Source organism: Cataglyphis hispanica, chromosome 23, assembly GCF_021464435.1.
Source record: "Cataglyphis hispanica isolate Lineage 1 chromosome 23, ULB_Chis1_1.0, whole genome shotgun sequence".
NCBI classification, from domain to species: Eukaryota; Metazoa; Arthropoda; class Insecta; order Hymenoptera; family Formicidae; genus Cataglyphis; species Cataglyphis hispanica.
This window is the reverse complement of record NC_065976.1, coordinates 3451870-3463593: the sequence shown is the minus strand read 5'-3', so window position 1 is coordinate 3463593 and position 11724 is coordinate 3451870.

Here is an 11724-nt window from a genome sequence, read left to right as displayed (position 1 = left end):
CGCCACCGCTGCTGGTCCCGACGCGACGCTTCCTCCGATACCTCCGTACGTGGTGCTGGATTCTCTCACCTGGCGATCTTCGCGACGGACCGATTACCTGGATATATCGAATTTCAACGATTTCCCCTCTCGAGTCTTTGGCTCGCGTAATTTTTTTTTATTATGTAACTGCTGTGCCAAATTATGCTATTATGCAGCCAGATTTTTTTTTCTCTTGATATTAGACTCTTGTTTTATTTGCTTTCTCGTCTGACGTACCTTTGGGCCTTAATTTTAATCCTTAATAATCCTTAATCCTTAATTCGTGCATTTTCGTAAACGTATATCTTAAAATAATTATATCTTCAAATCTGAGAATAGTAAGAAATTAATCGATAATTGAGATCACTTTTTTACTATTTTGTTTATTTTGTAAAATTTATTTTAAACTAATTTAAAGCGCGTAGATGGCAACAGAAATTTGCTTAAGAAAGATTTCGTTTTTTATTATGTGCTTACCGCATAGCTTCCATTTTATGATATTCAGCAATTTTTGTGCGATTTTTGTTTCGCGTGGTAGATACTGTTTTCCACTATCGCGGAGCCAGCCGAGGAATCACGGAATATACGCGAGACCAATAAACACCGGAAATGGAACGTGTCAACGTTACCGTACACCATGTTGTGATTCCACGCGACGCTATCACACCTTGCGTTCGACTAATTTTATAACAACCGGCAATAATCATCCACCCTTTGCTGATAGATTTGACAAAAGAAAGTCTGTCATAAATTTTTGTTTATAAATTATTATTTAAACGTTATATTTCAAAACAATTTATCAAGCGCACACACGCGTAACATGAGATTAATATAATAAGACTGAACAGTAACATAAAATTTTTAATTTGTCCCGCAATTTAGACGATAAAATTACTGCATATAAAATGTATATTAAAGATAAAATAATCATCAATTATTTATTACACCTAAAATTATGCATAATATTATACTAAATTGTTATGCTATTTTTTAAATTTTATTATAAATTAAGAGAGAATGATGATTTCGAGGAAGACTTTCGATGCAGGATGACGTATCGAGGAAGGCGGCTATCATTTTTTTAGAATGTTTACTTGTCGCGATAAGATTTCCACCCTCTCGCGAAGGTCGTCGGCTCATCTCTGGAGTCGTATTATGATACACATTTCTGCAAATATGATCCAACGACAAACGTAACTTTAGCTGCAGATCGGTCCGAATACGAACTCGTACACGCCCAAGGATCGGTTTCGTTCATTCACAACTATCATATATGTTTATCGTTTATCTTGCGCGTGTGCATTTCGATCATTCGCTCTCTTCTGTAATTTCAGTGAAATTCGAAATTATACATAATTAATCTAATTAAGTATTATCATACATATTTTTCTTTTCGTTTCAGAGAAAAAAGATTTTCATACAAAATATAAATACAATATTTCTTAAAATAATATCTCTACTAATAAAAATTAGTAGAGATAAATTAGAAAAGATTCTTATTAAATAAAAAATTTGTGTCTACCTATCTTATGAAAATATATGTATGAATAAAGTAAATTCTACGCCAAATCGTAAAATATTTTAACACTATGATATTATCCAATGGTCTGAAAATATCTAAGGGTTGATTATTAACACGTCAAAGAATAATCACTACAGATTTAGAGCGTCACGTGACGGAAATCTGGCGGTTGAAAATAGCGAAGTGTCTGGCAGACCACCGGCGTTATGTAGATCAATGAGAGCCGATGCACCGGTGGATGAGCGAAGATGTCTTTCCACGCTACGCCTCGCCAATCCTTTGAATCTGATCCGCCTTTTTCGACTAATTGCCGCTCGTACGTCCTGCGATGCAGACGTTACGTGACGATGTCTCAAAGATGTTAAGTAAAGATGTTTTGTCAAAATTCAAGCAGAGAATGTGTGAACTTGTTAGAAAAAGTTAAGAAATAGATGAATTTTAATAACATGAGATAATTTAATTTGCAAAAATTTAAGATGATTTTACGTAAGTGAATTAATTGATTGCATTCCCTACATAAGTTAATTATACAAAACTTTTATAAATTAAATTTTGTAGAAAAGATAAATTTCGTTTGATGATTAAAGTTTCTGCAATTTTTACTTTATTAAAACTTTTTTATATATTTTAATATATAAAACTTATATGGGGGTGGATTTTTTTGTCAATTTAAAGTCAATCGTTTCACGAACATTTCGTTCAGTATTTTTCCCAATTTTTGCATATTCTCAGTATTTAATATTTTGGTCATTAAAATCAAAATTCTTTAAAAAAATAAGATATGCTTTTACGAAAGAAAATTTAATTTCATATTCATAATTTATTCTTGAAATGACTTCCTTCTATTAAGATGCAATTTCTATAATCTTTCAATCAGTGAGCAAAGGATTAAAAGAGAAGAGATTATGAGATGAAAACGTGAGAGAGAGAATTATGACAATTATTCCGATTCATCAATGCAATGCGGGGATGACACCGTGCCCAAAGCCAAGATCCAATGATAAAGGGGCGGCGCCGCGCTTTGCGATGGCGTCTCCTTCGATTTGGTGTCGGATTTCTCTCCGGGCCGCCATTTTCTCTCCTCCTCTCTGTCTCTCTCTCTCTTTCCCTCTTCCTCCCTGTGTCCTCTCGTTCCCGATCCTTGGGACAGGGATGATGCTCTTCCTTATCAAAACGAACCCGGGAACGACCGACTTTGCCTTCATTCCCGTTGGATCCAAGAGTGCACTTGACGATTCGATATTCGCACGAATCTACCTTATTCGACGAATACTTCTCGAAGAGATAATTGTTGCCGGAATATAACAGCGTCTATTAATAGAGGAAAGGAAATAAGATTTAAAAAAATAATCTTACCTGTAAAAAATGAATTGTGCAATTACAAAATTAAATTGTACAATTAGAAATTATGATGTAAATTTAAAATGATTTATTATTTGAAACTATTATTTCTAGCTACAAATTGAATTTATTAAGCCTTAAATTAAAATTGTATTAAACTTCAACTAAAAGAATTTTATTTTTTAACTGAATAATGTAACTGTGTTAATCTTTTAACTCTACAAAGTTTAGTTTGCGGGAGATCTTTTTTCTTTAATCGCTTTTAACTCAAAAAAATAATTGATGCCCCAACATTTTTGCTGAGGAAAAATCGTCTTCAAATTGATCGGAGAATCTGCCCTTAAAAAAAAAAATTCAAAGACTTTAGAATACCTCTGTATATATTTATTTGTCAGAATATACATTTATTGGTTGCATATTAAATGCATATTATGTGCATGTTATCTGACGTGTTTTCGCGTCGATTGATTATTAATTGTATATTTGCGAAACGAATATTTATTCGCTCACCGTAATCTCGTGCATCCGGAGTCGCATCGAACGGCGGGTATGACAATACTGACGAACGAAGCAATTCCGGATTTAAATTTGCTCGGCACAGCGAGAGGAGCGCTTTGAAGCGACGAGAAACGCATTTCGTCGGAGACGAGGCGCGAATCCACTTTGCGCCTTGTCAGAACTCGACCGTTCGGAAAGCACCCTGTTTGTTGTACCTGGGCACATCAAGGCATTCATGTACGAGGCAAAGAGCACAGGCAGGTGCTACGCGGGAGGAAGAACAGAGGTGTGTGTGAGAGAGAGAGAGAGAGAGAGAGGAGGGAGACAGGGAGACAGAGCATAGCAGGGGTTGCGCGGAGGAGGGAAACAGCAGCAGTAGCAGCGGCGGCGGCATCGTGTTTCACTGTACTGCGTTTAATTGCATTCCAAAATGGCTCTGTGCAAAATCCTCCCCCTCCTCCTCCACCTACCACTCTCGCAATCCTCCTCCAAACGGGCACAGACGGCGAGGCATCTTCAGCGCCGTAAATCCAGATAAATTAAACCGGTACTGGCGGTTCTCTCTCTCCCTCTCTCTCCATCTTCTATCTATCTATCTGTTCCTCTCACACTCTCCCCCCCTCCCCTTCTCTCTAACTTTCTCTCTCTCTCTCTCTCTCGTAGATTCCAACGCGCCCTTGTTTCCCTTCCACCTCGCTTCTGCCGTTTGTTCCGGATCGTCCTCTCGTAGTCGCGAATGTATCTACGGTTTCACGGTAAAGCGACGTAGCAATAAAGAGCCGACGAGCCGTTTGTAATGACGGATTCGCAAGTGCCATGAAATCGCACGCAAATACCGGCTTTCGTAGATGTACAGAATACATAAACTTTCTTGGGAACAGCGGTGTGAAATAGTATATTTCGGAATAACACAAATAAGTGGAGTCTCATCGAATTTTCCGTATTTTTATCATTATTAACGACAACAGTCAAAATATTCTTTTTTTTTTTAATACAGAATTTTCTCATTTTTTCGATTTTATTATAATTCGTTTCTTCTTTAGTCTCATAAGATAACGCCATTTACAAATATGGTTTAAATGACAGATTACAAGATCTGCAAATAAAATTACAAAATTATAAATTAATATGATTAATCAGTGCATATAATTATAAATTAATGTCATATGTGAAAGGGACGATGGCCACCGCGGAGATACCCCGCTCCGGTCAGTCCGAGCAGTCCGGTGACGATGCTGCACCGCAGGTGCAATCTCGTATTTCCGCGGTGTCATCGTCCGGTGCATCTACGTGCTGTTAAAATTAATATCGGCGAACAATGAGCCGGGTTGAGAGGTGACGAAAGGAGCCGGTTCGCGGCACCGCGCATCGTGTTGGTGGCCGAACGACACCGGACACCGTCTCCGTCCGCCGCCATCACCGCCGGGCGTGAGATAGCGGCTATCTTGGTGCGCACGTTACACACGTACGCTGCCCTCCGTCCCCGGGACTCTATGGCTCGCTGACAATCGGCGGTGTATCGCACATGCGACCGGGTTTATTTTTAGCGACCGGCATTCTCGATGCGCACCTGAGGCGAGGCGACGTCTCGGATTGTCGGGACGGAAATACACGCGCGAGATAAACGACGTAACTCCGTGCTAGGCGACGTAATTCCGTGCGATCGCGCAACTGTCCCCCTCACCCCTCCCCAATCTTTATAACCGCGAATCTTTTCGCCGATGTCGCGAGTAGGTAAGGAGACTAAGTCGATCTCGATGATCGCCGATGATCATAATCTCCCGAAAAAATGAACGGGACGAAAATTCTCGTACTCGCTCGATCCCTCCTTCTTTCTAACGCGATCGCATCGACGAGGTGAGGATTAGGCGACATAATCTGTCGGTTATTTTCCCATTAGCACCATGGTTCGATGCGAGAGATATCGGCGCGGGAGATCTTTGGTCCCGTCCGAGAACGAACGGCGCGCGAACAGGCGTGAACACAGGTAGCCATTCAGGGGCCCACGAGAGGGTCTCCGGCCCTAATACCCGAAAATATGCTCTTTATGTGTCACTGGCCACTTTATGCTGCGGTTCGCCGTGTCAACGGGCTCGCTCATAGATCGAGATAGGCGTAGAATACGATAGGCTGCTAGCTTTTACCTCTCGTACGTGATGCTAACGAAAATTATTTATATCTATTAAGCGACAACATTTACGAAATAAGACTAATAATCTAAAGACATATATATCAAATATATTAATATTTGATCAAAGACATTTTCTCTATCAGCACAAAAATAATACTTTATTATACAAAATTACTTGCTTTGATATTACATTTACTGAGTTGCTAATTTTTTATTGAATTAACAATCTGTAATAGACTAAATTAGTAAGTCGCGTAAATAATAATAATAATTATTATTTTTGTCCCACGTGCCTAAGGCGTCTGTATCTTATTAGGGCCCCCATAGCGAGAAGGGCATTGTAATAGGACAAATTTGTCGATTACACGGTTAGTTAGATGCGCCCCGTGATTTGAGGGTAGCGTACGAACGGCGTACTGTCATCATCCCTCCTGTAATCGTTTGTATGCATATCCTCATATCTTCTTAGGTAGCGTCTCGCTTAGTCCACGTGTTTCAAAATTAAAGAGAAGGTAAAAGTAGAATGTCACTCGCGCGCAAGTACGTATATCTGACAACACGTGGCATCAAGAAAGACAAAAAAAAATTTCATAAGATGCATATAGATGCATGCGGCGAAATAATGTATATGTAAAAGAAAAGAAATTCTCTTGACAGATTTTATATAATTATCTCACTTATAACTTTATAGCCTTTAATTTGAGTTATAATTTCGATGGTTAGCGTCGAAAAAGATTTCTGTTTAATGATGCTATTAATATATAAGGACATTATTTAATCGTGATATACGAAATGGATATCAAATGGAAACATAAAAATCGCATATTACGTAACGACCGATGGACGCGCGCGACGCACATGAAGGATCATATTGCACGTTACTATGCGACTGCATACGCCTGGTATGCATACGACGCAACTCTCATATAAGATCGGTCAACCGGAAAATTTACTTTACACACATTCACCAATGTTTCTATCAAATTATTTACATATTTGTTAACTGATATCGCAACATTGCTATTTCACAAACAAATCGTTACAAGATATGCTGGAACGTTGTTAGCTAAAGTTTTCATTGCACAGTAAAATAAAAATGAGAGAAACTTGTATCAAAATCATTAAAAAAAGAACAATTTTATAAAATAAAATAAAAATAAAAAGCACTATAATTTTTAGTCAGTTATTTTGAATACAATTTTCTTCAACGTTAAAAAAAGAATTAAAAAGGTAGCCAGCTAGTATTGTAACGTTCGATATCGACGAGCCAATCAAGAACATTCCACGGATTTTTTTTACACGGTTTCATCAGAGGTGCGAAAAGGTTTCAAAAACCGCGCGTAAACCTGTATATTCTCGCTGTAATAAATAACGATGCATTTCGGTTTCGTAAAAATTGGATAAGCGACGAGGAGTGAGCTCGATGTTTAATGACGTGGACTGCGCCGCGGTGTGCCGAGATTTATAGCCGCGGCTAATTATTATCGAGATACGAGGGAAGAAGCGTGACATGTGCTCGGAGCAGCTCGTAACCCTTAAGAGAGGGTAGATAGGCAGGGAAATGTGGATGTGACGCCAATTATGACGATCTCTGATAGATTTGCCGAGGGCTGATACAGGCGATGCTTATTAAGGTCTTGATGCTTCGTGATAATGGATGCCACAATGTATTATGCGGGAAACTTTCACACTGCGCATGTACTACATTATATAATATAATAGCAAGAAAGTTATTTATTTCTCTTGAAAATATTTAAAGTGCGTTTCAATTAATATATATCGATAATTATTTATTCGATGAGTAAATTTGATAAAAATATCTTCAAAAAATTTATCAAATATTTCTCCAGGCATTGATAAAATTATTAAAATAGAAAATGTATCAATTTGTTTTTATAATTGAAACAATTTTTACTGCATTTTTACTTAATGCAGAAAATTAATATATTTCAGCGAGTCGAGAAATATTATTGCAATCGCAGACCGCTCGTTATTTGGAGATATCGTGAATATTCCTCGTACGAGAATCTTCCTAATGTGCCACTTCGCACTTTCTTATGTTCCCTTATCAGCGGAACCTGTGTGTCAGGTGAGTTTTGTGGGAAAAAAAGCTGGACAGTTTCGCGCGCCGGATCGTCTTACGCTAACTCGCATGATTTATCTGCAGATACATCGCGACGCTCGCGAATCGTTGCGAAACCGTTGCAGTGCCTGCAAGGGACGTTCTCACAATCACTTTACGTAATTCGATAATAAAAAAGAAAAAAAATATCTTTAAACTTTTCAACCAAACGCGAAGCGACGACGCGAATAGCTTTTCTATGAAATCGACCCTCGGAGATCTCTCTCGTCCGATTAGAAATTAGAGAAGTCGCGAGAATTTTCCCGGCTCGGGCCACCGGCCCGAATTTTCCGTGAAAGAATCTACAATTTCTCTCTCTCTCTTTCTCTTACTCTTTTCTATTCTTCTCTTTCACCGATCTGAAAAAAATCATAGTTTTTCCCACGTGATGCTTCACGCTCATAATATATGTATAGTAATATTTTTATAAGAAAAATTTTCAATTTTCGATAAACAGAAATAATGTTATTAAAAAATTAAAAAAGGATTGTTCAACTGTTATTTTTGTTTCTATTATCTACTAAAGTAAAAAAAGTGAATATAGCCGGTAAAACCTTTGAACATCGATTGCCCTTTGTATATCTTATAGTTAAATAAAAAAAATAGTTAAAACAACGTATTATTTTCATTGAATGTTTTATTCTGGTGTTTATCTAATGATTGAAATAGTTAGATAGAGAAATAAAATAGTTAAAGAGACGATAATAATTCATCTGAATTCAAATAATTGGATAGATAAAATAACTTAAGAAACGCTTATAACAAGAGTAATATTTTTCAACATGTCACTTTAATTCTTTCTTCGATAGTTTCGTCGTGACCGCGTTGCTTCATTTTTCCAACTTCCGCCGAAAATTCACATCCCGCATTTCCTATGTGTGCCCACACTCCCACAGTGTAATACCCGCCAATGAAGGGCTTGACGCCATAGTGCGGCGTCGTGGCACATTGTATCGACAATATGTTCCGGATCCTTAATAACGACAACAGTGAAGCGGTATTAAGAGGCATTACAAAGCAGCGGACACTTGAATGCGCGTCGAGGAGGGTTCGCACTCTTGAAAAGAGCATCTGAACACGAGGAACGCGCTGGTATCCCCTCTCTGTCCCTTGACGTTATTATAAACGCCCTTCTCTTTTCCGTTCCATGCACACCGCGCGTCTTCGTCCCACTCACTCCTGTCATCTCCGGTGACACTTTTCTTTTCCTCTTCAGCTGAGACACCCCTGTTCACGGCACTATTCGACCACCAAATAGTTTGCGCGCCTGTAAATCCGTATATATACGTACTTTTAATACTGCTTATTCAATAATTGCGTAAAGCTTCTTCAGTTTTATGTACAGTTATAGAATTATAAATTATTATATATTAATGTTGTACATATTTTTACCTTATTTTAATCGTTTCAAAAATTTTATTTATATTTAGACTTGCATTTATGAATAAATTATTTATTTGGCATCAATTTTAATTAAAGATTCGATGATTAAACAAATAAGGCTTAAAGGGCCTTTTTAATTATGTTGTAAAAATATATTAAAATTCAGACAAGTTGTCTCGAATATTTTATAAAATGGAATCTTTTGTATTATAAATATTTTTAATATTCTTTGATAAATATTGAAACATGTGCAATAAACTTGCAATATGAACAAAGCTTCGATTCTCTACGTTTATGGCGAATCGAAAAAGAGAGAGAAGAAAGGAAGGGAGGGAGGGATGAGAAAAGTTTTGCAGGTTTCGCGTTACATCATTGTCACCCCGTAGCACCCCAACAGGCAGCTATACATATATAGGTAGGCGGTGGATGTGCGAAACAACCCTATGAAAATCTCCCGTTTACGTGTCCGTGTCGTCATACCCCCTGTTAGAGGGTGGTTTTCAAACGATGAAATCGCCCGAGCCGCAACCGAGATTTATTCAATTAGAGTTCTCTCTCAATTCCTTCTGTGCGTGCGTGTATACCGCGCACAAAAATATATTTGACGTAATATTTATAATATAAAATGTTCTTATATTAATTACAATTGTACAAGATTTGTGAAAATTATATTTACTTATATATATAATTATATTTACGCTTTCGATTTATCGTCACAATTATACATTTTCGTTTTTAAACAATCTCGGAAAAAATCACAATAAAATATGAAAATTTTAAATTTTTCGAGCATGAGAATCTTTTTCTTTCTTCTCAGACTTTTTTGATATTTTTTTTTTAATATCATATCAAATTTCATGTCTTTCTGATACCTTCGATTTTTAAAATCAGATCTAGGCAGAAAGATTTTAATTATAAATTGAGAATTTGAATGCTGATATTTTCAGAACGTTACTTCGGCGAAAATGATGCTCGATATTAGTCGGCTAATTCTTTCACGGTACACACGTACGAAGATGACGTTTTCACGAAAGACGAAGACGAAACGCTGCCTACGACGATTCCTTGAGCTGACCGTGCAGACTCGTCAAGGCCGCGTCGCTTTTTATCGGCTTATCAAGACCGCGCCGAGCCGCTCGTGGTTCAACGCTGTGGGAACTTAGAAATCATCGCGTCATACATCCAGGAGATGTATTTATAGCGTCTCCAGGAAGAATCTCCTCGGCAAATCCACGTGCGAGGCTGATTATAGCGCGAATGAGAGTACGGATTTGCTGCACCGATCCTTTCCCGCTAACAGCAAGCTGTCATTGCGATAAAACGCGAAGACTATTTTTAAATTATGTTTTTCAAAACTGATATACATATATAGAGATGTATATTTAATTACAATAAATTATAAAATTATAAAACTTTATTTATATACAAAATATAAAGAACAATATATTTTTGTTATTTTTTAATTGACTGACGAGTAAAATATTTAAGAATTTCTGCTCTTGCGTTTGAAGTAATTTAATTGTATTTTTAACATTGATTTTGCGTATTGCAGTGTTCAATGACTTTCATGATAAGTAATGTATATTAATTTAAGTTTAAAGTACATAACATGCACCAATTCTGCAAACTATTCAAGCGGCACGTGGCAAAAGTCAACAGAAAGTCAATTGTGTATTCTATTTCAAGCTGTTTGATGTGCGCGCTAAAATAATGTTTATTTAACCGTAAATCCCTCCAGGTACCTATGTACAAAGCCACTAACCTGTCAAAATATACGTGCAATTCATCACTTTCAACCTTTCCTGAACACCCGTAGGGATATTGTCCAGGTAGACCGATATTCGCCCAAATGGATTTTACACTCGCCCGCAAAAAGGTAGATGTTGGCTCTTTTATGCCCAACAAGGTGTGAACTGATGGTTGATGAAAAATACGATGCTTATCTGCGTAAAATCGTCGTCGTAAATCATAATTAAATAGTGATACATAGTTATTGATAAGTTTGTTGTAAAAATAAATAATTAAATCTTAGAATCTAAAATTTTTGTAACACACTGTATATAAAAAAATATGTATATATATATATATATAATTATTATATAATGATTATACATAATGATATAATAATATAAAAAATATATACATATGTGTGCATTTAAATACGCATTAATCAATCATGATTTTGTCGATTGCATAATCGATTTCCGGTCTAATTATTTTAATCAGGTATCTTTAACGAGAATATAATTTGATAAACAGAGGGAAAGAAATATCGGTGGAAAAAAGAAAATTGTCAAATCATCTATCTTTCGGTTTAAACGACATTTCGCTCGACATTTTCGCCGCTAACGAGTTCAAAAGATGAAAGGTGACGGCGACGGCGACGGTGGGCGCGGGGCGATTCGCTGCAACCGCGGTCGTTTATTAACTCAACCCCCGACGGGGTTGATATCACGCGCGACATAACTTACGCTTGGACAGGGCTGCAAACTATACTATACACACTATATAGTCGGGCATAACCGTACATAACGACGCTAAGGTTATGGTGTTACGCGCGGATGGTGGAGTGGCACCGGTGTCCAGTGACTCCCATGTCGGCTTGTTATCCGGACCGCCCCGTCGTTATCTGCAATTACCCCAAAACAGCCCCTAGTTTATAAATTATAGGCCATCCCCGCGCCCCTCACCGCGCCACCTCGCGTA